Source organism: Aotus nancymaae, unplaced genomic scaffold (genome assembly GCF_030222135.1).
Source record: "Aotus nancymaae isolate 86718 unplaced genomic scaffold, 86718_ANA_hifiasm-v0.15.2.pri h1tg000067l, whole genome shotgun sequence".
Lineage (NCBI taxonomy): Eukaryota > Metazoa > Chordata > Mammalia > Primates > Aotidae > Aotus > Aotus nancymaae.
Window position 1 is genome coordinate 7,063,140 of NW_026988482.1, and position 25,392 is coordinate 7,088,531.

Sequence of the window (25,392 nt, forward strand, 5' to 3'; positions counted from 1 at the left end):
TTCCCAAAAAAGAAGTACCTGAGTGCCCCATTCCTTTTCCAAAACCAAAGGCACACATGAGATGGGAGAAAATGCGGAGGTTCTAAGAACCCAATGGCTGGGTGGCTAACTCATCCTTCTCAAAATGCTTTCGCCTAAATAACTCCCACGGTCCCATACATGGCCACGGAGTATATTTAATTCTACTGCCAAAGAGGAAGCTACTGTCAGGTCGAATGAACACCAATAAAACTATTCAGACAATATCATCAAAGCCCCAAATGTATTTGCTACTACATTAAAGCAAAACAACCCTACATTTTAAAATATTTTAAGTATAACCATCTAGAACATGGACCAGGAAACTATGGCTGATAAGTCAAATCCAGCTGGCCACCTGTTTTTGCACAATCCACAAGCTAAGAATGTTTTTCACTTTAAGTGCTTAGAAAAAAAATAAAAAGAATATTCCATGACATGTGAAAATTATACAAAATTCAAATCTCAGTGTCCATAAATAAAGTTTTATTGGAACACAGCCATGCTCATCCATTTACATATTGTCTATGGCTGCTCTTGCCGAGTTGAATAGGTACTAAACGGATAGTATCGTCTACCAAGCCAAAAATATTTACTATCTGGTGCTTTACAGAAAAAGTTTGCCAACCCCCCGGTCTAGAGACAAACCTGGGGTATGAAAAATATCTTCTACTGATTTCATTTAATACTTTATAGTTTTCCCTGGTATATTCACACCTATTACTCTCATTTTATCTTTACTCCAAGTCTGTGAGTTATACCCTGTTTAGAGACGAGAACACAAGCTTGAAAGTGGATTTGCCCAAGGTCATCCAGCAGCTAAGAGGCAAGGCCAGGGCTATACTTCAGTTTTCTGACCTGCATCCCGAGGTGCTCACATTACACAATTGTCTTCTTGGACGCCAGCCAACTGTAGCTGCCGTCTGTTAGACATTCTCTCCACACTGAATAGTTCACCATAGTATAAAACCCATCCTTCTTAAAATAGGCTGAAAACAAACTTCCCAGCCCCACTTCCTGCTAGGATAGAGATACACGACTGTGGACGCAGCGGTTTCCCAATTTGGCAGAGGCAGTTCTGGAAGAAGCTTCTAGATGGTGGCACAGGCAGCAGCTTTCTTGGCAGACCAGTTCTGCAGAGTTTCAAGAAGCTCCACCTGAAGCCTGTTTCTTCAGCCTGCCCGACAATCCTGTGATCCATCTATATACCTCAATGCATTCTTTTGTGCCTAATCCGGCTACTGCGGATTCTGTTCTCCCCAACCAGGACCGCAGACCAACGCAACTTAAGTTCAGAAGAAATCTTTATAATACTATAGTGTTTCCTAAAACCTTCTGGAACAACTTCCCACCATCATTTCCATCTTCTAAACTCCAATCCCATTTCCATACAATGTTACTCTTAAGCAAGGATTCTGTAAGTACATAAATAAATTATAAAACATCAAGTTAAACGGATATCTTTACTACACAACTTCTCAAGCCTTAAAATGCATGTGTGCTTCATAAATCTCCAAGAAAGGGACGAGTATACATTTGAAAAATGTATTTGACCACTGAACCTTTTTTTTTTTTTTGAGATGAAGTCTTGCTCTGTTGCCAGGCTGGAGTGCAGTGGCACAATCTCGGCTCACTGCAACCTCCACCTCCGGATTCAAGCGATTCTCCTGTCTCAGCCTCCCAAGTAGCTGGGACTATAGGCGTGTGCCACCATGACTGGCTAGCTTTTTTGTATTTTTAGTAGAGAAGGAGTTTCACCATGTCGGCCAGGATGGACTCAATCTCTTAACCTCGTGATCTGCCCACCTCAGCCTCCCAAAGTGCTGGGATTACAGGTGTGAGCCACCGCGCCCGGCCCACTGAACCATTTTTTAACATGTCTTACCGGTATAGTAATCTATTTGGGGAAACATTGATCAACATACCTTCTATTTAGTAAAAATGTTTATGATTATAAAACATGTTAAAATAAGGCTGCTGAAATGAAGAATACAATTCTGGAATATGTTGGTAGACATTATGGAATGTATTAGGGTTGAAAATGTATCAGGAGAGATACAGATCCAAGATGGCTGATGATTAGCAGCTCGGGCACGTACCTCCCAGTGAAAGCGCAAAGAACGAGAGGACGCCACACTTTCAGACGAAAATTAGTTGCTCACGGACCAGGAGATTCCCAGTGGAGGAGATCCACGGGTCGCCAGGGCGACTCTTGTGGCCGGCGTGGCGGTTTTGCTGGTTCCTTAGCACGCCAGTTCTTGGTGCAGAGTCCGGAGATTCCCGGGCAGAAAAGCACCATCAATCTTAACACCGCTGTTTTGGCCGGCTCAGTGGATTGCTCAGATTTCGGCGCAGGGAATCAACAAGTTGGACGTCAGAGACCCAGTTAGAAAGTCGGTAATTATAAAGACGACAGACGGACAAATATATAATGAAGGGAAGAAACCAGCGTAAGAAGGTAGAGAATACTCAAAATCAGAATGCCTCTCCCTCTACAGGGGATTGCAATTCCTCATCAGTAACGGAACAAGGCTTAATAGATTACACCTGTGTTCCAATAACAGAAGCAGGTTTCAAAACGTGGGTGATAAGAAACTTCTGTGAATTAAAAGAACTTGTTCTAACCCAATGCAAAGAAACTAAGAACCTTGAAAAAAGGTTTGACGAAATGTTAACGAGAATGGACAATTTAGAGAGGAATATAAGTGAATTGATGGAGCTGAAAAACACAACACGAGAACTTCGCGAAGCATGCACAAGTTTAAACAGTCGAATTGATCAAGCAGAAGGAAGGATATCAGAAGTCGAGGACCAGCTCAGTGAAATGAAACGAGAAGACAAGAATGCGGAAAAAAGGATGAAAAGGAATGAGCAAAGTCTCCAGGAAATATGGGACTATGTGAAAAGACCTAATTTACGTTTGATAGGTGTACCTGAATGTGATGAAGAGAATGAATCCAAGTTGGAAAATACTCTTCAGGATATCATTCAGGAAAATTTCCCCAACCTGGCAAGGCAGGGTAATATTCAACTCCAGGTAATACAGAGAACACCACAAAGATATTCTTCAAGAAGACCAACCCCAAGGCACATAATCGCCAGATTTATTAGGGTTGAAATGAAGGAGAAAATACTAAGGGCAGCCAGAGAGAAAGGTCAGGTTACCCATAAAGGGAAACCTATCAGACTTACAGCAGATCTCTCAGCAGAAACCCTACAAGCCAGAAAAGAGTGGGGACCAATATTTAACATCCTTAAAGAAAAGAACTTTCAACCCAGAATTTCCTATCCAGCCAAACTAAGCTTTATGAGCGAAGGAAAAATTAAATCTTTTGCGAACAAACAAGTACTTAGAGAGTTCACCACCACCAGGCCTGCTTTACAAGAGCTTCTGAAAGAAGCACTATACATATAAAGGAACAACCAATATCAGCCTTTCCAAAAATACATCAAAAAGCAAAGAACTTTAACACAATAAAAAATTTACATCAACTAACGGGCAAAACAGCCAGCTAGCATCAAACGCCGGTATTAAACTTATATATATTTTAAGTGGCTAAAAAGCCAAAACCCATCGGTATGCTGCATCCGGGCCCATCTTACATGCAACAATACACAAAGACTCAGAGAGAAGGAGGAAGATTTACCAATCAAACAGAGAGCAAAAATAAACTAATAAACAAAAAGCAGGAGATGCAATTCTCGCCTCTGATAAAGTAGACTTTAAAGCAACAAAGATCAAAAGAGGCGAGGAATGACATTACATAATGGCAAAAGGATCAATGCAACAAGAAGAGCTAACGATTCTATAGATCAACGAGATAGAAAGTTAACAAGGATATTCAGAACTTGAACTCAGACCCGGAACAAGTAAACTTAATAAACATTTATAGAACTCTCCACTTCAAATACACAAAACATACATTACCACCTCACACCTATTCCAAAGGTGACCATATAATTGGAAGTAAATCACTCCTCAGTAATCGCATAGCATTTCATAGGTTTAAATGAAATATTGGTTGGCTGTTTGTTTGTTATCTTCTTCCCTTATTCCTTCCTGACTACATCATTAAGTATAATTATCAGTATAAAAGAGGTTTTCAATACCCATTACTAAATTGCATTCTAGCCTGAGCAAGAAAGCAATACTCCCATTCTCTCTCCCTCTTTCTTTTCCTTCTTCCTCCTCCCCATTATCTCTCTCTTTCTCTTCCTTTTTCCTCCTTCCTATTCTCTCTCTCTCTCTAAAAAAAAAAAAAAAGAAACAGTGGGATCTAATAAGTAAAGGTTTGCTGTTTTAAGTTGCTAAGTTTTGGGATAATTTGCTAAACAGCAAGAGATAATGAATACAGTAGACATACATGGAACTCAGTGATCTCACTGATTTAAGAAAAAAAAAAAAAGAAAATGCTTTCGGGTACTGTTCATGGGGATATATTTTAGTGGAGCCATCTTGGAAAGCATTGGCAATGATTATTTTACGTCAATGAAAAAGTAATTGCGGTTTTTGCCACTGAAAATAATGGCAAAAACCTCAATTACTTTTGCACCAACCTAAATAGCAAGTGTCTTAATCCTTCTATTACTCTTTAATCTAATCATTGTACTTCTAGGAACAGTTCCTGAAAAAAAAAAACTGAAATATGGACAATTACCAGATCCTCAGTTCTTATGTACACTTCTGTGACTTTATGCAAAAGAAAAATATGTTCTCACTTGAGAAAAACACAGAAGCGGAATGCTTCGTCCTTCTATTCAGGTCATAACTTCCTTATGATTGCGGGAAAAGAGCCAAAGGGGCTGTTATTTTTTTAGCGGCATCATGACACCATACAAGCATTTAATTAGTTCTTTACCTCCTACAGAAAAAGGAAGAAGGTAGGTTGAAAACTTTCCCAAGAGTATCTCTATTGTTAATTAAAACATCCTCAGTCAGAGGCACAGCATCCCCATAAGTGAAGCAGTGAGAAGACACCTGGGCGACATGAACATGTAGTTCAAGGTGTTATGACGCTGAGCTAACCCGAGGGCTGATGACAGACCACAAACTTTCAGGATAGATTTTTTTTCTGCAGGATTCAGGTTAACGTGGTAAAGAACAAGATAATGATAAAGAATTGCATGTTAACCCTTTTATTTTCAGTTAATCTAAGTATTTTTAAAAGGTCCTTTAATACTACTTAAATATTTAAATTATATTTTAAATAGGTATATATTTAATACTTATAAAAATGATATAAATTTTATGTCTAATTCTATGGCGGACTGAAGGAGCTTCAAATTCAGCAACTTGTAGATTCAGATCATGTGACTAAGACAGCAATGCCCTCTAGTGGTGGAGTATCATGCTTTCTCTTTGAAGCTTCGGATAGATCAATAAGCACCTTTAAACACCGCATGTTCTCACTCAGAGGCAGGTGTTCAACAATGAGAACACATGGACACAGGGAAGGGAGCACTACACACTGGGGTCTGTTGGGGGGAAATAGGGGAGGGACAGCGGGGTGTGGGGAGTTGGGAAGAGATAGCATGGGGAGAAATGCCAGATATAGGTGAAGGGGAGGAAGGCAGCAAATCACACTGCCACGTATGCACCTACGCAACAATCTTGCATGTTCTTCACATGTACCCCAAAACCTAAAATACAATTAAAAAAAAAGATTAAAAAAAAAAAGGTTCAATCTAAGCCCAGCGCAGTGGCGCATGCCTGTAATCCCAGCTCTTTGGGAGGCTGAGGTGGGTGGATCACCTGAGGTCAAGAGTTTGCAGCCTGATCAATATGGTGAAACCCCATCTCTACTAAAAATACAAAAATTAGCCGGCCGTGGTGGCACACACCTGCAGTCCCTGTGCTACTCGGGAGGCTGAGGCAGGAGAATCACTTGAGGCCAGGAGTTTGAGATCAGCCTAGGCAACACAGCAAAACCCCCACGCCTCTACAAAAAGTTTTGAAAATTGGCTGAGGTGGGAGGAAGGCTTGGGCCCAGGAGTTTGAGGTTGCAATGAGACGTCCATTATCATGCCACTGCACTCCAGCCTAAGAGACAGAACAACACCCTGTCTCTAAATTAAAAGAAAAAAAAAAAGTTGAATCTATTGTTTAAGAAGAACTTATGAAGAGATAGCAAACATTCAGAAGAACCTATAACTCTTAAATGGTGAAGGCTGTGACCAAGTGAAGGTATTCAGTTCAAAGGCCACTCTTCAATTTGCTCTCAAGTCCGTTTTACAGACAGAGGAACCATGGTCTCAAAAGATTAGAGACACCCTGGCATGGTGGCTCATGCCTGTAGTCCCAACACTTTTGGAGGTTTGGTCAAGCCAGGAGTTCAAGACCATCCTGGGCAACATGGTAAGGTCCCATCTCCAGAAAATTTTTTTAATTAATGGTGATGCACACCTGTTGGTCCCAGCTACTTAGGAGGCTGAGGTGGAAGGATCGATTGAGCCCAGGAGGCCAATGCTGTAGTGAGCTATGGTCACGCCATTGCACTCCAGCCTGGGTGACAGAATGAGACCCTGACTCAAAAAAAAAAAAAAAAAAAGAAAGAAACAATTTCATCTCAGTCACAAAACCACATGAACCAAGAGGTCTGTGTTTCTGTCATGCTTCCTATCTATTAAGCAAAATCCACAAATTAAGAATGAACAAACCATCTTCTCACATTTTATCTAAAGCATTGCCAACTGCCTACAGCAGCAGCCACTGTATCCCTCTTTCCAAAGTTCCACCCCTGTGGGCCAGAGGCCCACACAAACCCAGTCAGATCCGGGAACCACCGGAAGGGAAACGAATCCTGAGCCTTCTCTATGTCCTCAAGGAAGCAGAACAGGGAGATGGTCTCCCTCTTAGGCTCCCTATGTCAACAGAATTACGTCTCATAAGAAGGGATGTGGTGGCGGGTGTATAATTTATATCCGAAAAATGAAGTCTCTTCCCTTGTTCTGCCATAGCACACCACATAGTTAGGACTCAGGATTGGTCAAATAGGACCAACCAACCCCAGGGAGCATATCTGGTGATTCACAGGAAACTCCAAGTTCTCTCAGGGAAAATGGGACGTGGTAGGAAAGGCAAAACCAGCAAACAGAGATTCACCACGTTGGAGTAAGAAAGAGTAGTTGGTTATATTTTAAAAGGATTTTATACATTGGAAAGTATTTTCACAAGCATCTTACTTGCCCCTTTGTAAATGGATCAAATGACCCGATAAAGCTTTATTCCAAGGTAACAGATTTTAAAAAGACTGAGAAGTTCAATGGCTTATCTGTGTAATCTGGCAAATTGGTAACAGACTCAAGACTCACCCAGAGGTCTGTTATGTTTCCCATAACACCTGTGACACCCAAGGCGGAGGTGCCTTCATTACCAGCACATATTAATTATAAGAGGAGGAGCCCCTCTAGGCAGTCACAGTCAGAGCAGCACAAAGAGCCTGTAATAGATGATCCTACGGAAAGGCTTCTGTTCTATTTATTTTTTAGTTAGAGACAGGGTCTCATTGTTGCCCAGGCTGGAGTGCAGTGGCGCGATTACAGCTCACCGCAGTCTCAAACTGCTGGGCTGAACTGATCCTCCCACCTCAGCCTCTCTAGTAGCTAGGACTACAGATGTGCACCAAATCTGGCTAATTTATCCTTTTATGGAAGAGATAAGGGTCTCACTATGTTGCCCAGACTGGTCTTGAACTCTTGGCCTTAAGCAATCTTCCCGCCTTGGCCACCCAAAATGCTGAAATTATAGGCATGAGCCATGGCACCCAGCAAATGGCTTTTAAAAATCCAAAGAACAGGGCCGGATGCGGTGGCTCATGCCTGTAATTTCAGCATTTTGGGTGGCCAAGGTGGGAAGACTGCTTGAGGCCAAGAGTTCGAGACCAGCCTGGCCATCATGGCAAAACCCATCTCTACTAAAAATACAAAAAATTAGCTGGGCGTAGTGGCAGGTGCCTGCAATCCCAGCTACTCGGGAGGCTGAGGCAGAAGAAACACTTGAACCTGAGAGGTGGAGGTTGCAGTGAGCCAAGACTGTGTCACTGGACTCCAGCCTGAGCAACAGAGTGAGATTCCATCTTAAAAAAAAAAAAAAAAATTCAAAGAACAGTTACAGAACTTAAAAACTAAAGAAGCCTAAGACAAAACTTGAAAAGAGCATAAGTGGGCCAGGCACGGTGCCTCACCCCTGTAATCTCAGCACTATGGGAGGCCGAGTTCGGTGGATCACCTTGAGGCCAGGAGTTCGAGACCAGCCTGGCTAACATAGTAAAACCCCTTATTTACTAAAAATACAAAAATTAGCTGGGTGTGGTGATGTGCACCTACAATCCCAGCTACTTGGGTGGCTGAGGCTGGAGAATCGCTTGAACCTAGGAGGTGGAGGTTGCAGTGAGCTGAGATTAAGCTACAGCACTCCAGCCTGGGCAACAGAGTGAGACTCTGTCTCAAAAAAAAACAAAAGAGTCTAAATGTAAGCACTGTTTTACAATTAAAATATGTTTGTGAGACTCTGTTAAGGAAGTAGGTAATGAGAAATCCATTTTAGAAAGACCGATACCCAAAACTGGTAAAATATTTGGTTAAGGAGGTAAACTTTCCACTCTCCAAAAACTTTCTAGATAACCAAGGTTCTGGCTGCAGTCACTTCTCAACAATTTCAATAAATTAGTGAATCTCTTTTTCTTTCTGTGCTCTCATTTTTCCTTAAAGTTTGAATAAGTAGTCTTGTCCATTTTAAATACTGTGAAATTACTTGCACTGCAAAACTTATTATTGGTAATGAAAGAAAACAATGGAACTGGAAAGCTCTGGGGTCCATAACAGACCCACTTTTGAGGCTATGCGGCTCACAGGGCCTCTTTGTCACAGAGGTGGGCTCCCGGAGGTGGTGTACCAGTCAGGTTCCCAAGAGCAGCAAAGCATGTGACTGCTACCCTGGAGGCTAAATAGCACCATACCCTTCCAGATCTCTTCACTAGGGACCAGGGAAGCAGACAAACCAAAAAGATAGCTGGCCACATTTTCATATGTCCTACGAGCTATGCTAACTCCTATCACTTAGCCGTCTACCTGCTCTGTGTGTTCATTAGTAAAACAGATAATGCCTACTTCTCTATATTGTTAAGGAGGAATAATCACTACTATAACACTACAGACTACAGAACTTGTGCTTTTGGCTAAGATAGAATGATCTATTAAACCTCCAAATAATTTAAAAGGCAAAAGTACTAAATAAATATAAATTGTTCCTATACAAAGTTTGAGTGCAGATTACACATTCAAATGGAGACATACATGAACAGATAATTTTTAGAAGTAGAAAAATTTCCCCAAATATATGATTTTAAAATTCAGTGTTTATGCTTAAAATTACTTAGTTAAAAACAGAACAAAAGAGACTTTAGGTTAAGTTTAAATTTCCTACATAAAAACTAAGTTGGGCAGGCCTAGGAGGGGTTTATTTATAAGGTCAAAAGAAACATGATCAGTTGCTCAGAGAAAAATGAGCAACTGGCCTTCTCCCTACAGTTTTCTACGACCCTTTTATCAACTCATCTTCTCATGCCACTTTCCTTTTTTTGCTGAAATTTCTTAGTGTAACTTCCTAGGCTTACAGGCTCACAATTTTCTTTTCATTAGCTCAACTGTACTCGCTTGCAGTCTGAATACTCTAAAAACAAGTGCTCTAAAAGCCCTTGTGCCGTTTTTTTAATGTGTTGAGCACACTCATGCAAGTGATCTGACAAACACAAACACTTTTTCACCTCAGTTCACAGAGAATTCTTCTCACTTCTGGCCCTCCCTTCCTGGAAGTCCTGACTTTGCTGACTGAGGGGAGAAACGAATCTTTTGATCTCTGGCTGGAGTGAGGGCGGCCTGCTGTTCTTTACCTCTCCTTAACACAGAGCTGAACACAATTTTCTGGAGGAGTGTCAGAATGTGTGCCTTTCTGGAAGGGCAAATAATTATGGCCTCATCCTTATTCCAGTTCACACAACTCAGGAGGGTACAGACAGTCCAGAGCAGAAGAAAGAGCAGGGAGACAGTTACACAGGGCTCGTGTGATTTCAGTGACTTTCACCAGGTTTTAGACGTCTGCTGGTTTTCCTCTACTACTGCAAAATCACAGACTAAGAAAGTAAAAACAACTTCAAGCAGCAGCGATGGGGCCAACTCCTGCTTTCCCACTGATAAGTCAGTCTGACAGACAGTATATGTGACAGTCAAGAGGAAGCTGGGTTCAGATTTTGGCTCCAACACTTCATCTAGAGTTCTAGATGAACTCTAGCACGTTACTTAAGCTCTATGTCTCAGCTTCTTTATTTGTAAAAGCATAGTAACAGTACTGACCTCATAGAATTGTTGAGAAGTTTTATGAGAAAAATACACAAGGCAGGTATTGTTCTAAATGCTTTGCAAGAGTTCAGTAAATGATGACTTACTGTTGAGGTGATTACTGTTAATATTACCTGTGTTTTCTAAAGGAGTTGTTCCAAGAATTGCAGTGTCTTCTTCATTCAGCAAACATTTCAATGAACACTTATGCTAGCTTACATGGGGCTAAACTCTGGAGACAGAGACTCAGAAGCCGCAATCTGGACCCTCCAAACAGCACCCAATCAAAACGATCACTTAAACAACAGATCACAGAGTGGTAAGAGCTAGAACAGAGCTGTACATAGGATCTTGACAGGCCAAAGCAGCAGCCTGAGAATGCCAAGGAAGGAGAACGATCAGGGAGAAAGGTGGACTGGAGTGCACCAACAGAACAGAAGAGGTAACACCATTCCGGGCAAGGCTGGGGAATGGCAAAATACACGACTAACAAGCTTAGCAAAAGCAAATGTGTGAAACGTCTAAGAAATCTGAACTTTGGCTTGAAGAGAAATGGAGATCACTGATGGGGGGGCAAAACGGGCTGGGTTAGGGAAACAAAAGGAGAAGGTGACTGGGTGAAGATGACTGCAACGATAAAAACCCCAGTCCAAGCCCTAATAAAACGTAAAGGTATATAACTGAAGACCTAGCACTTCCACTTCTCAATCCCTACCCTAGAGAAATACTTGTATAGACGCGTAAGTAATAGGATATTTACAAAAATGTTTCTTGCCGCATGTTTGGAATTGGAAACAGCCTAACAGCAGGCAGAAAGCAAGGCAGCTCATGCCTGTAATCCCAGCACTTTGGGTAGCCAAGGTGGGATCATCGCTTGAGCCCAGGAGTTTGAGACCAATCTGGACAACATAGTGAGGTCTCGTCTTTACAAAATTTTTTTTTAATTAGCTGGGTGTGGTAATGCACACCTGTAGTCCCAGCTACCTGGGCAGCTGAGATGGGAAAATCATTTGAGCCCAAGAATTCAAGGCTGTAGTATGATCATGCCACTGCACTCCAGCCCGGAAGACAGAAGTGAGACTCTGCCTCTAAAAATAATAAATAAAAATAAACTAAAAACCCCACGGTGGACAAGGATACATTAAAAATCCCAGAGTCTTATAGACAGTACGGAGGAGAGAGAACAGACTCACAACATGTTTATAATTTAAAGTGACAGGTCTTCGTTGTGGAGTAGATGTGAAGGATCAGAAAATGGAAAAAGTAAAAAGTGAGGACCAGGTTACTGACTGGAGAAATGAGCTGATGGTGTGCAACTGGGATCCAGGCAGACAGGACCTGGGGGAAAGGATGCTGAGCCTAGTTTTGAACATCCTGAGCTGAGGGACTTTAGAGACAATCAGATCGAGCTATCCAGCAGGAAGGAAGTCAAAAATACAGATCTGCATTTGTGAATCCAGGGTGAAGGTGGAGATAAGAGATGAGTCCAGGATGCAGCCAGAGCCACAGCAGGGGTGTCATGGGGGTTGGAGGTAACGAAGATGGACCAGCCAGGGAGATAAGAGCACAAGGGAGATAAAAAGAGCAGATGCCACAGCAACCAACATTTTCTCACAACTGCACGATCTTCATCTGCATCGGTCTTGTCAACAACAACTTCCTCAACATTCCAATGTTCTTTATTTATATACCATCTGTTTCACAAATATTTGAGGCAGCTTATGGTAAAGATACACAATAAAACAGTGTACTATAAGTGAAATGAATACATCAGGGAAAGAAAACATGAAGTTAGATTAGGAGGTCAAGACAGCAGCAGATTGAGAAAGAAAGTAGGGTTAGAATACAATTACTCAGGTTAAAAGGGTACTACAGAGTTGCTACATTAGAGCTGTGAGTTCAGCTCTGAGCTTCCTAGTGGCCAAAGTGAAAAGAGAGATAGTACCTCCAAAAGAAGAAACTACAGGAAGTCCTCACTTAATGTTGTCAATAGCTTCTTGGAAATGGCAAGTTTAAGCAAAAGGATGTATAACAAAGCTAATTTACCACAGGCTAGTTAATGTAAAGAAGAGTTAAATTCTTGAGGTATATTTCTGGTCACAAAACCATCAGCCCCGGCAACATGGAAAAATCTTGTCTCTTTATAAAAAATTAGCCAAAACCAAAAACAAAACAAAAAAATTAGCCAAGCATGGCGGCTCATGCCTGTAGTCCCAGCCATTCAGGAGGCTGAAGCAAGATGGCGGGTTGGGCCCAGGAGGTCAAGGCTGCAGTGAGCCGAGATCACGCCACTGCACTCTAGCCTGAGTGACGGACAGTATGAAGTAGAGAGAACAGACCCACAAGAACAACAACAACAAAATCACTGAACTTCCAAATAAATACCCAAAACAGTTTTAATTTTAAACATTTCAGTAAATGAGCTATATACACATCTAAGAAAGATTCATAAAAATAAGATAATTATTAACCCAATTTTCAGTGCATCAGTGAGTGATGTCAGTCATAATCATGGTGGGTTAAATCAAGGAATAAATGCTTGCAAAGCGAAAATTGTAAGGAGCATCTCCTATCACCGCACGGTTCAAAAACAATCACAAGGACCGGGCGCAGTGGCTCACGCCTGTAATCCCAGCACTTTGGGAGGCCAAGGCAGGTGGATCATCTGAGGTCAGGAGTTTGAGACCAACCTGGCCAATATGGTGAAATCCTGTTTCTACTAAAAATACAAAAAAAAGTTAGCTGGCCATGGAGGTGCACATTTGCAATCCCAGCTACTCGGGAGGATAAGGCAGGAGAATCGCTTGAACCAGTGAGTCGGAAGTTGCAGTGAGCTCAGATAGCAACAGAGTGAGACTCCATCCAAAAAAATAAAAACAAAAAATCACAAATGTGGAGGCTCGCTGAGCATTCTCATGCTGCATCATTTACTGTCATGCATTTGTATGATTACCATCTACTTTTATTTTACAATAATTTATATTCATTCATTCATTCATTTTCCAACCTGCTTATTCCGATACAAGGTTGAGAGTGGCTGGAGCCTATCCTGGCAGCTCAGGGCACAAGGCCAGAAGCAACCCTGGGCAGGACTCCATTCCATCTCCTGGCACTCACACACACTCCCACACTCACTCAGACTGGGACAACTTAGACACGCCAATCAACCTAATATGTGCATCTTTAGAATATGGGAGGAAACTGGAGTACCCAGAGAAAAGCCACGCAGACAGGGAGAATGTGCAAATTCTACACAGTGGCTAGCCAGGAATCAACTTTTTTCTTGACAAAATTATAATGAAGCAACGTGAAATGGAATGACATTATTCGGGACCTGCTGTATATTCTTTTTCAGGATTAACTGATTTGCCCAAGATCACCTAGTTAAAAAAGGTAAATAATGCCTTCCACTCTACCAAGTTGCTTCAACATGCAAGTACTCTATAGCTAGTCAGAGTCTCATCATCAGGATGGGATGGTAGGAAGGGAATCGACTACGAATCTGGACACCTGGTTTTTTAGGACTAGCTCTTCTGCTAACCAGGAACCCAAGGCAGGTCATGTACATTTTACTCGGGAGGCTGAGGCAGGAGAATCGCTTGAACCTGGGAGGCGGAGTCTTGTTTCCTCAACTATAAAATAACTGCTTTCACTGAACCAGAGTCAACCAATACATGCTATTTGTGCTATAATTCCAACCCAGCACACCTTGACTGACATTGCTAGTTAATCACAGAAATCTTTTCTGTTGAACCCAGATGAGACCTCAAAACCTCACACAACAGTGTTCAGACAATCACCAATAAAACAGCGTGGGCACTCTGGCCTCAGAGGTTGTCTAAAGTGCCTCCAGGGCTAACACACTATCATGCAGTGATCACGGTAGATGCCACGCTTTATGGCATCCTCTCTTGAATAAGGAAGACAGGGTGATTTGACTGTAGCTGCTAAGGTAGGCAGATATGGAACAAAGCTCCTTTTTTTGCAGTTATTTTTAAACTTCTAGAAATACTTTGATATGCTAAAATTAAAACTCATGAGTCAAAATACTACTGAGTAAAATAAAACACTTCCAAATCATCTACCACAGGAAATCTAGGAAAGGCTTGGCAGCACGTACCAAGCTGAAAATCTTTAGGAATAACGCAAACTTCAAAGGGATCTTTTTTCCTATTTGCAAAGTGTATTGTGAACATTTCCACAAAATTATCTGCACAAAAGCAGAGACATACAACAGATGTGCACGCTCCCATCACCCAGTGTCAATCACCATCAACATTTTGCCATACGTGTTCACAGTATCTAACTTTAAAGGTCAAGACGACTGGGAGCTATGGTCCAAATTCTTTTGGCAAAATATAGCTTCCTAGGAAACATGCTTGTGTCCCTGAGTTAATGCATGTGAACACACAGATAAAGTAACTTCCAGGCAATATAAAAAAAATGAACCAGAGCAAGATGTTTTCCAGATTCTTGCTACTCCAAGTGTGGTCCCTGACCATCACACCTAGGAGCTTGTTAGAACTACAACCCCTAGGCCCCATTCCAAACTTACTGAGTCACAATTTACATTTTAACAAAATCCCCAGGTAAGGAGTCTACATGCTGAGGTTTCAGAAGCTCTGGTCTACTCTAGACCACCATAACTGTCCTCTGAAAGCTTCTCCTAATTGCCATTCTGAAAAGCTGGGAAGAAACCAAAGTGTGAAATAGTGTTCATTTCACTTGGGAGAGTTATTCGCCACTAACCAATAAAATGTAAAGGTATATAATTTAAGACCTAGGAATGCCACTTCTCAATCCGTACCCTAGAGAAATACTTGTATATAAGCTAAATAATTGAATATTACAAAGATGTTTATTGCAGCATGTTTGGAATTGGAAACAGCTTAACAATAGGCAAATGGCAAAACAAACCAATACAGAATAGTAAACGGAGGCTAAAATGAATGAGCCAGATTGTGGAAAGTTCTTCTAGACATGAGGGAAAAAAGCCAGCTGTAGAATGTTCCACTTAGTATGACAGTTGTTTAAAGCAAAAGAAAAGAAACACAAATGCCTCATTATATATTCTCTCTGGATGCATGCACGCGTGTGGAAAGGAAGAAGGGGACCAGGATTAGGGGTGGGAGGTTAAAAGAGGATCATAATGTTCTGCTTGCTTGTTTACTGAAAGGAGAATACATCACTTATCTGTGGGACAAATATTTTACAAGTAGCTATATAGTTCCTTAAGCCAAATAAGTTTATGGAGAGAAGATATGGTCAGGATAAAGCTGCAGAAAGATGGACAGAAAATTTAAACATCTTTGGCAAACTGTAGCTATTTGCAAATTAGGTATGTTGGCACAGACCATTTTTTCTCCAACACACCACACATTCAGCTGGTACTGGGTATATTCTGCACTATTTAAAAATGTCTTTAAAAGTGGTAGGATGTTTGTTTTTCTGTGTATACACAGAAAAGTAGATTTTCTCATCTGTCTATGAGCTACTTGAAAACATGTCATATATGTGATTCCTTCTACTGCTGTATATTCCCACAGATATGAATTCTACTTAAACAAATTACTCACCAGACTATGTATCATAATATATTTTTAAGATCCTTAAGAAATGCACAGAGCACATATTGTCCCCATTTTATACCCGAAGAAACCAGCTCGGAAAGGTTGCATGATGTGTCCAAGGACCTTCTAGCCAGTAAGTGGCAAAGCCAGACCTTGGCTCACATCTTGTGATTCCAGGTCCTCTATTATTTCAATTACACCACATTTGCCACACTCCCATATTTAAATATAATACCTATCAACATTTTAAGGCAGTTTTTAGGCAGCTTCAGGTTAGAAATTCTCAGGAGAAACATTAGAATTCAAATAATATGTATATTTCGGGGATCTAAAATCTGATTATTTGAGTTTTTTAACTTTTCCAATACCTTGCCTTGAACAACCCAAGAAATAGACTGGAAAAAAAAATACTAACGCCCTATTCTCAATATAAAGTAGATTAAGGATGAATTCCACCAGCTATTATGCATTTTTTAAAATGTCTGTTTTGGCTGGGTGCAGTGGCTCGCGCCTGCAATCCCAGCACTTTGGGAGGCCAAGGTGGGTGGATCATGAGGTCAAGAGATCGAGACCATTCTGGCCAACATGGTGAAACCCTGTCTCTACTAAAAACACAAAAATTAGCTGGGCGTGGCGGCACACGCCTGTAGTCCCAGCTACTTGGGAGGCCTAGGCAGGAGAATTGCTTGAACCCGGGAGGCGGAGGTTGCAGTGAGCCGAGATCGCACCACTGCACTCCAGCCTGGCACGTGGCAACAGAGAGAGACTGTCTCAAAAAAAAAAAAAAGTCTGTCTTTATTGGGGCAAAATTCAACAAATACAAAAGCAGACAAATACTAAGTATCCATCTCCCAGCTTCAACAGTGATAACACATTAGAAATATCCTAGTGACATGTAAACAGTGCCTGAGGAGCTGGGACAAAAGGGAGAATCTAGTTGTCTGTCCTGAATAATAGGCTGAAAAATCCCATTTCTAAAGGTAAATGACACCTGGAAGCTTTTCATGTGGAATATTCTCAACCTGACTTACAGGCTTTGTGAAGTTAAACTCGTTTTAAAGGTCTGGTGTTAACAGGGTTAAAAGGTTACCAGTGGATCCTGGATATTCAAATAATACAATACTGACTTCTTGAAGGAATCCATAAGCATAAATAAGTGGATATTACAAAGATGTTTATTGCAGCATGTTTCGAATTTTAAGCATTGTGACTACAGAGAAGCGTCTCTGGACACATATACATGCCTCTATTTATAGCAGCAAGCACCAAGTCTTATGGGAAAAGTTCCTCAATCATTTAAAAATCCAACTATTTTAAGCACATCACAACTTTCTAAGAATTTTGTTTGTTTGCTTTAACATTGTTCCCAAAAGTTGAGTCACAAGTTGTGTGTGTGTGTGTCTATGTGTGTGCATGTGTGTGTGTATATGCATGAGTGTGTTTGCTTTTGGGAAATGTGCAAAATGGGGTTAGTGGGTTTGAAGCATCAAAGGCTCTTTGAATAGTTCTAACCAGGGCTGCATTTATGGGATAAGGTCCTGAGAGTTCATAGTATAAATAAGAAGTGAATTGGCTACTTGAAATATTTTTTTAGAATTGGGAAGAATATATATATATATATATATATATATATATATATATATATAGTATTAAAAAATGAATCAAGCACAGCTCATTTCAAATAGAAGGCATATTTCCCATAACCATTTAAAACATATGTACTGGCTCTGAGATCTTGCTAAATTTAAACCCTGTCTCAGTAGAGTAAGACAACTCCTTCCTTCTTTCAGGAAGAAAAGAGTGAAGAGATTGCCCCAGTAGTGAGTACTGCTTAAAAACACCCTCTTTGTGCCAGGAACTTAATGTCCCAGGAAATTTTTAATGATGTAGAGAATTATTAGCCCCCAACTCCCTTTTCTTGGATGAGAAAACAAGAGGTGGAAGAACTCACTTAACATCACACAGCTAATTTCTAACATTGATCCATGACTCCAAAATCTACCCCTTTTCCTCTCCATCACACTGACATTCAACTAGACCAGAAGTATCACACGTTTGCTTCAAATAATCTTGAGACAGGTTTCACTATCTCTGCTTCGAATTAACCTTTTGAGCGTGGTGTTCTCTAATGTACCATGTACAAGAAACTCACATTCATTTACACATAGAAAGTTATACTACCACCCACTAATTTTGAGACACTTTGAAAAGGGCTTTCCACTACACTATGGCACTTACAAGGTGGTCACCAAAAAAGTTATTCCTAGTAATTTTATCAACTATGAGCACAGACTGTAAATTAACAGACATACCTACACTGGCCTTATCTGAAAATAGCTGCATGACTGTGTCCACACAGTGGCTAGAACATGTCAAAGCATGAGATGCACAGGGTACAGGGCTTGCACAGAGAAGAGCCGACATGAAGGACACCAGGATCCCAGGGTGGGGACTGGGAGGTGGGAGTCACTGGCTTTCTAGAATGGTCACCAAATAACACCCACCTGAGATGTTCTCCCAAAGTCTTGTGGTGGTTACTTTTTAAACTCCATCTTAAAGGACACATATGAAGACGTCATGTAGTAGGATTAACCACCTGTCAGCTGTGGGCCTTGGGTCAGCAAGTTACTAACACAATTAGTAGTTCTGATTAATTACATAGTTTTTAGTTCAAGTTTAATTCCACTAAAATATGGCGAAACTCGACAATTTATGAAGGTTTATGGATAAAAGGACAGTGATGAGATTAAAGGTCATCAAATACATAATTCACAGTTGAGACACGAGATACTTGCAAACCCAGAGTGGTCCCTCTTGTTCCATGAACAGCAATAAAAGTTAATGCGCTCCTCACTACACAGATTTCAAAACATCTGGACTCTCACTGAAAACAGATTGATGCCTCTGCTAAGGTCACGGAAAAGGTCTAACTCCACAGTGGCCCTCAGGAAGGAGAATGGGTTGAGCTTCTCCAGGGTTACAGGGAGCTCTGAAGAGGTAAAGAAGGACTTAAGGTGGTGGAAAGTCACCGTGATTGCTAAGATCAGCAAAAGTGAAATTCTCACCCGAGGGCAGGACAAACGGTTCCCAGGGATTCCAACTCAGCAGGTGATTACAAACTCCAGGACATAAACCAGAAAAAATCTACAAGAGCTGTTACTTTGTCACCAGCCAAAGGTCGTTGCCTCTGTACCACACTGTCTTTATCACTTTATGTAAAAACAGGCCTCCACTTCCGAGACCTGAGTGGCTGCAGTGGTTAGCACCTACTTGTGCATAACCAGTAGCTGAGCTATGCTTCTCCATCTATGATGTAAGACTTCCCAGGATTCAGAGCGGTGGGTGGGGATGCAGGATGAGTGTAGTCCATTTTCCCCCCAGTTTATTATGAAGGATATCACATTTTTGTGGAACATCAACCCCTTGTGAAGTTTTAAAATATTTTTTGATATTTTTACATTAAAGCAAACATATAGTAGAGTACCTTGCCAGAAACACATTATACATACATATGAAAAACATACATAATCTTTATTTGTTAATATTTTAAAATTTTTAAAAATTAAATAAACAACAGCCAGGCAAGGTGGTTCACATCAGTAATCCCAGCACTTTGGGAGGCCAAGGCAGGTGGATCACCTGAGGTCAGGAGTTCGAGACCAGCCTGGCCAACATGGTAAAACTCCATCTCTACTAAAAATACAAAAAATTAGCCGGGTGTGGTGGCACATGCCTGTAATCCCAGCTACTCGGGAGGCTGAGGCAGAAGAATCACTTCAACCCAGGAGGAAGAGGTTGTAGCGAGCCGAGATCGCACCATTGGACTCCAGTCTGGCAACAGAGTGAGACTCCATCTCTAAATAAGTAAGTAAATAAATAAAGCAGGAGACAAGCTTTGCATTTACAGAGGTCACTTTGGTCGAAATCTCCTCCCTCCCCTGGCAGATCCTGCTCTGCAGAGAATTTCAGTAGAGATATTTGAGGAACATTGACCTGCTGGATCTCTATGAAATTTCCTCAGCACTCCGACTGGAATGGATCATCCCTCCCGTCAAACGCCACCGCCAGCACAGCAGGAGGCATGAATCCCTGACGCTGCTCTTTAGGGACCCTCCACACACTACCCTCTGAGCAGCCACAGGGCTGAGTACTACTGCATCAGCACTGCTCATGCTGTGAACACCTTCCCCATGCAGTGAATGCTGTTCCAGCGATCCCCTGCTATTCATCGTCATCAAACCCCACAAAAGCGGTGAAAACGCCAACTGGCAGCAGAAACCAAGTCAAGCTACGTATACAGGAATGGGTCTGTGAGAGAGGGCAAGCTGGGCCAAAGAAAAATTGTAAGGAGGGCCGGGCGTGGTGGCTCACGCCTGTAATTCCAGCACTTTGGGAGGCCGAGGCGGGTGGATCACGAGGTCAAGAGATCGAGACCATCCTGGTCAACATGGTGAAACCCTGTCTCTACTAAAAATACAAAAAATTAGCTGGGCGTGGTGGTGCGTGCCTGTAATCCCAGCTACTCAGGAGGCTGAGGCATGAGAATTGCCTGAACTCAGGAGGCAGAGGTTGCGGTGAGCCAAGATCGCGCCATTGCACTCCAGCCTGGGTAACAAGAGCGAAACTCCGTCTCATAAAAAAAAAAAAAAAGAAAGAAAAGAAAAATTGTAAGGAGGAAGGACTCCAGGGTACAACGGGCATTTGCAGAAACATCACCAGTACAGCCAGTCACAGAAGTGCATTCACTAACCACCCACTGTGTGCGAGGCACTGGGGACACAGAGATGCCTAAGACAGTCTGTGGCTGTGAGGCAAGTCGGGATGACCTAAATTCTGGACATTTCAGTGGTCTGCTATCAAAATTTATGTATTCTAAATCAGACTTAATTTTTCAGGTAAGATCATGATATACCTGTGTTTTCTTTTCAATTAAGAGTTGACGGCCAAACGTTCTTTGCGAAGAGTTGACACGGTTTCCTGCTTCAACAGTACTTGGAGGGAACCCGGCACTCGTCCCCCACCACGGCCCCCACCACGGCCGGCCACCCATAGCCAGTCCTCTGTCAGCTCTACACCGCACCCTCGGACCGCCTCATGGCCCCCGCCACCGCTCCAGTACCACACACAGCTACCACCACGGCGCACAGCTGCCACCACGGCCGCCACGCTGCCTCTCCTTAGCCGCTGCCATGACGACCACGTCCCCTCATAGGTGCGCCAGAACTACCACCAGGACGCAGAGGCCACCAACAACCACCAGATCAACCTGGAGCTCTACACCTCCTGTGTCTACCTGTCCATGTCTTCCTACTCGGACTGCGATAACATGGCTTTGAAGAACTTTACCAAATACTTTCTTCACCAATTTCATGAGGAGAGGGAACGTGCTGAGAAACTGATGAAGCTGCAGAAGCATCGAGGTGGCCACATCTTCCTTCAGGATATCAAGAAACCAGCTCATGATGACTGGGAGAGTGGGCTGAATGCGAGGGAGTGTGCATTACATTTGGAAAAAAATGTGAATCAGTCACTACTGGAACTGCACAAACTGGCCACTGACAAAAATGACCCCCATTTGTGTGACTTCATTGAGACACATTACCTGAATGAGCAGGTGAAATCCATCCAAGAATTGGGTGACCACGTGGCCAACCTGCGCAAGATGGGAGCACCCCAATCTGGTTTGGCAGAATATCTCTTTGACAAGCACACCCTGGGAGACAGTGATAATGAAAGCTAAGCCTTAGGCTGATTTCCCCATAGCCACGGGGTGACTTCCCTGGTCACCAAGGCAGTGCATGCATGTCGGGGTTTCCTTCACCTTTTCTGTAAGTTGTACCAAAACATCCACTTAAGTTCTGTGTACTATTTCTTCAAATAAAGAAATATGGTACCCCTCACCCCCCCCCCAAAAAAATTGACAAGAGCAGGGCACAGTGGCTCACGCCTGCAATCCCAGCACTTTGGAAGGCCAAGGTGGGCAGATCATTTGAGGTCAAGAGTTCAAGACAAGCCTGTCCAACATGGCGAAACCCAGTCTATACTAAAAATACAAAAATTAGCCAGGCGTAGTGATGCATACCTGTAATCCCAGCTATTCAAGAGGTTGAGACAGGAGAATTGCTTGAACCTGAGAGACAGAGGCTGTAGTGAGCCAAGATCACACCATTGTGCTCCAGCCTGGTGACAGAGTGACATTCCTTCTTAGAAACAAAAATTAATAAAAGAGTGGACATGACTGCGAGGAGCTTACATGGAGCTTTTGGGTTGGAGATCTTTATACCCCAGCACTTAGACACTCATTTTACTGTGTTAGTAACAAGTGATTAAAAAAAAAAAAAAAGAATTCTAGTCTAATAGGCAAGAAGCATCTGTCTGATATATCAGGGAGTCTAAGCATTTGACAAAATTCCAAAGGATCTAAAAGATGTTTTTAAAAAATAAAATGTCCAGGGTATGGTGGCTCGTGTCTATAATCCCAGCAACTTGGGAGATCAAGGTAGAACATCACTTGAGGCCTGGAGTTTGAGACAAGCCTCGGCAACATATCAAGACTCTGCCTCTAAAAATAAAAATTAAAAAAGTTAGCTGGGCCTGATGGCATGTAGTACTAGCTACTCAGGAGGATCGCTTGAACCCAGGCGTTTGAGACCACACTGAGCTATGACGGGGCCGATGCACTCCAGCCTGGGTAACAAAGTGAGACCCTGCCTCTTTATAAATAAATTAATTAATTCCAGGGTGTAGAATTCACTGTGTAAGTCATTTCTAGACTGAATTGGTCACTAAAGTAGACCTAAGGTTTCCTTCATTCAACTACAAGATAACAAATTTAATAGACTGAAGAAAATGTTCTCAATTCTAAAGAAAATGTTCTCAATTCTCTGCTAAATGCAGGTGTATTCAGAGGTTAAGATAAATGTCCTGTGTTCCAGAATTCAGTTTTAAGCAGTGTTTTTCAAACTTATTTTTCATTATTGCTCCCCTAATGAGCCTAATTAAACTTTCTTTTTTCAAACCGCTCCATTACCACCCACTACCACACCCCCCGCCAAGAAATTTTAATACCACAGATATACTATGTATCTGCTGATGCACTGTGTCCTTTGAAAGGCTGCAAATCATTACAACAGCTAAGATTTCACTCCCTGCAAGAACCAGTGTTCACTTCCTTGGAGGCAACACGGCCCCATTGAGAAATCCTGGTCTAGACAAGACATTCACAGAACCCTCTTAAGATATGTGGAAAGCTACATATAAAATTTTTTAATCAAAATCTTTTTTTTTCTTGTATCTTTAAAAGAGATCTACCAGAATAATCAAAATCTTAAAGGACTCCCTGATCAAAAAAGATTAGATCTACGGCAGGGGTGAGAGAACCTGTTCCGTAAAGGACCAGATAATAAATATATTTGAGGTTTTGTGGGCCACATACTGCCTCTGAGGCATATTCTTCTTTATTTTTTGTTTTGTTTTTAAAACCCTTCAGAAATGTAAAAGCCTTTCTTAGTTCAAGGACCCTACCAAAACAGATTACTGACCAAATCTGGCTTGTGGGCTGGAGTTTGCTGACTCCTGATCAAGAGGAACAATAGCTAACATTTTTTGAGATCTTAACATTTATTTTTAAAAAAGTAACTATGTGTAGAACGGTGGTTGCTGGGGGCTGGGAGGTGGGCAATGGGGAGTTACTGTCTAATGGGTACGAAGTTAGTTTCACAAGACAAAGAGCATTTGAAGATAGACGGTGGCAATGGCTGCACAACAACATGAATATAGTTAATACTCCTGAGTTACACCATTAAAAATGGTTAGGCTGGGCACAGTGACTCATGCCTATAATCCCAGCACTTTGGGAGGCCGAGGCGGGCAGATCACAAGGTCAGTAGTTTGAGACCAGCCTAACCAACATGGTGAAACCCCATCTCTACTAAAAATACAAAAATTAGCCAGGTGTGGTGGCGCGTGCCTGTAATCCCAGCTACTCAGGAGGCTGAGGCAGGAGAATCACTTAAACCTGGGAGGCGGAGGTTGCGATGAGCTGAGATTGCGCCACTACATGCCAGCCTGGGCAACATAGAGAGATTGTCTCCAAAAAAAAAAAAAAAAAAGTTAGGGTGGTAAAGGTGATGTTTATTTTACCACAATAAAAATGTATCATTTAAATTTTTTTTAAAAACTCATTTTAAAAATATTTAACTTTTGTTCAATACCTACCAAAAAAAAATGAGTAGATATTTTCATTTGATAGCTGAAGAATTTGAGGCTAAAAGAACTCTGGCAGGCTGGCCATGGTGGCTCATGCCTGCAATCCCGGCACTTTGGGAGGACAAGGCAGATGGACCACTCGAGGTCAGGAGCTTAAGACCAGCCTGGCCAAAGTGGTGAAACCCCATCTCTACTACAAAATTAGCTGGGTGTGGTAGTGGTGTCTGTAATCCCAGCTACTCAGGAAGCTGAGGCAGAACTGCTTGAACCCAGGAGGCAGAGGCTGCAGTGAACTAGGATTGCACTGCTGCACTCCAGCCTGGATGACAGAGCGAGACTGTCTCCAAAAAGAAAAACAGCAGCAGCAGCTTGCACAAGTTCTGAAGCTGTGAGGGGAGTGCTGAGACTGGGAGCTACAAAGACTGAGCTCTCAGTCAGGATGGACGCTCTTCTCAGCATTTTCAGCCCTAAGAACTCCTTTCACTTATTCTCCCCAACAGATCAACATCATTTACTAATAATTTGTCTTGTTTTTTAAATTACTTAAAGATAAATATTGACAATCAGAGCTTCAGATCCATTCATGAGTTAGCCCATTCTTAAAAGATAAGCTCTATACTGGTACAACTTCAGGCAAAAATAAAAAAGAAACTTGACTTTCTAGTTAGCATGTAAGATTTTCTTCACGTAAATCTAAGTTCCATGAAATCAAGGACCTTCCTTATCTATTTCAGTGAAGTATCCTCTGTTCCTACAACAGGGCCCGGTATTTAGAAATGTGAAAAAGTGTTTACTCTCCTTTACTGCTGGATCCTTAGATTTGGGAGACCCCATATTATATCTGAAACTGTTGAAGGTAGATGGATTCTAGGATCCCTGTCATCTCTAAGGTTGTACGTTTCGGCTGGGTACAGTGGACCATACCTACAATCCCAACACTTTGGGAGGCCAAGGTGGACTGATCGCTTGATCCTAGGAGTTCAAGACCATCTAAGCAATATAGGGAAACCTCACCTCTATAAATAATAAAAAGTTTGCTGGACATGGTGCCACACACCTATAGGCCCAGCTACTCAGGAGGCTGACGTGGGAGGACCATTTGAACCTAGGAGTTCAAGGCTGCAGAGAACTATGATTGTGCCACTGCACACTTAGGCTGGGCAACAGAGCAAGACCCATCTCTAAAAATAATAATAATAAAGCTGCATGTTTCAATGCCTTGATACGTTAATACCACTGGTTCAGTCAACCACAGTTTTTC

The 25,392-nt window shown here is 42.0% G+C and overlaps 1 protein-coding gene and 1 pseudogene across 5 annotated transcripts in view; one reads left to right on the top strand and one right to left on the bottom strand.

The window, feature by feature from the left end:
• The window catches only part of IGF2BP2 (insulin like growth factor 2 mRNA binding protein 2), a 179,472-nt gene that overhangs the window by 114,819 nt on the left and 39,261 nt on the right, over positions 1 to 25,392 (bottom strand). The gene's annotated exons all lie outside the window — the stretch shown is intronic.
• Positions 18,346 to 21,721, top strand: LOC105721066 (ferritin heavy chain-like; annotated as a pseudogene).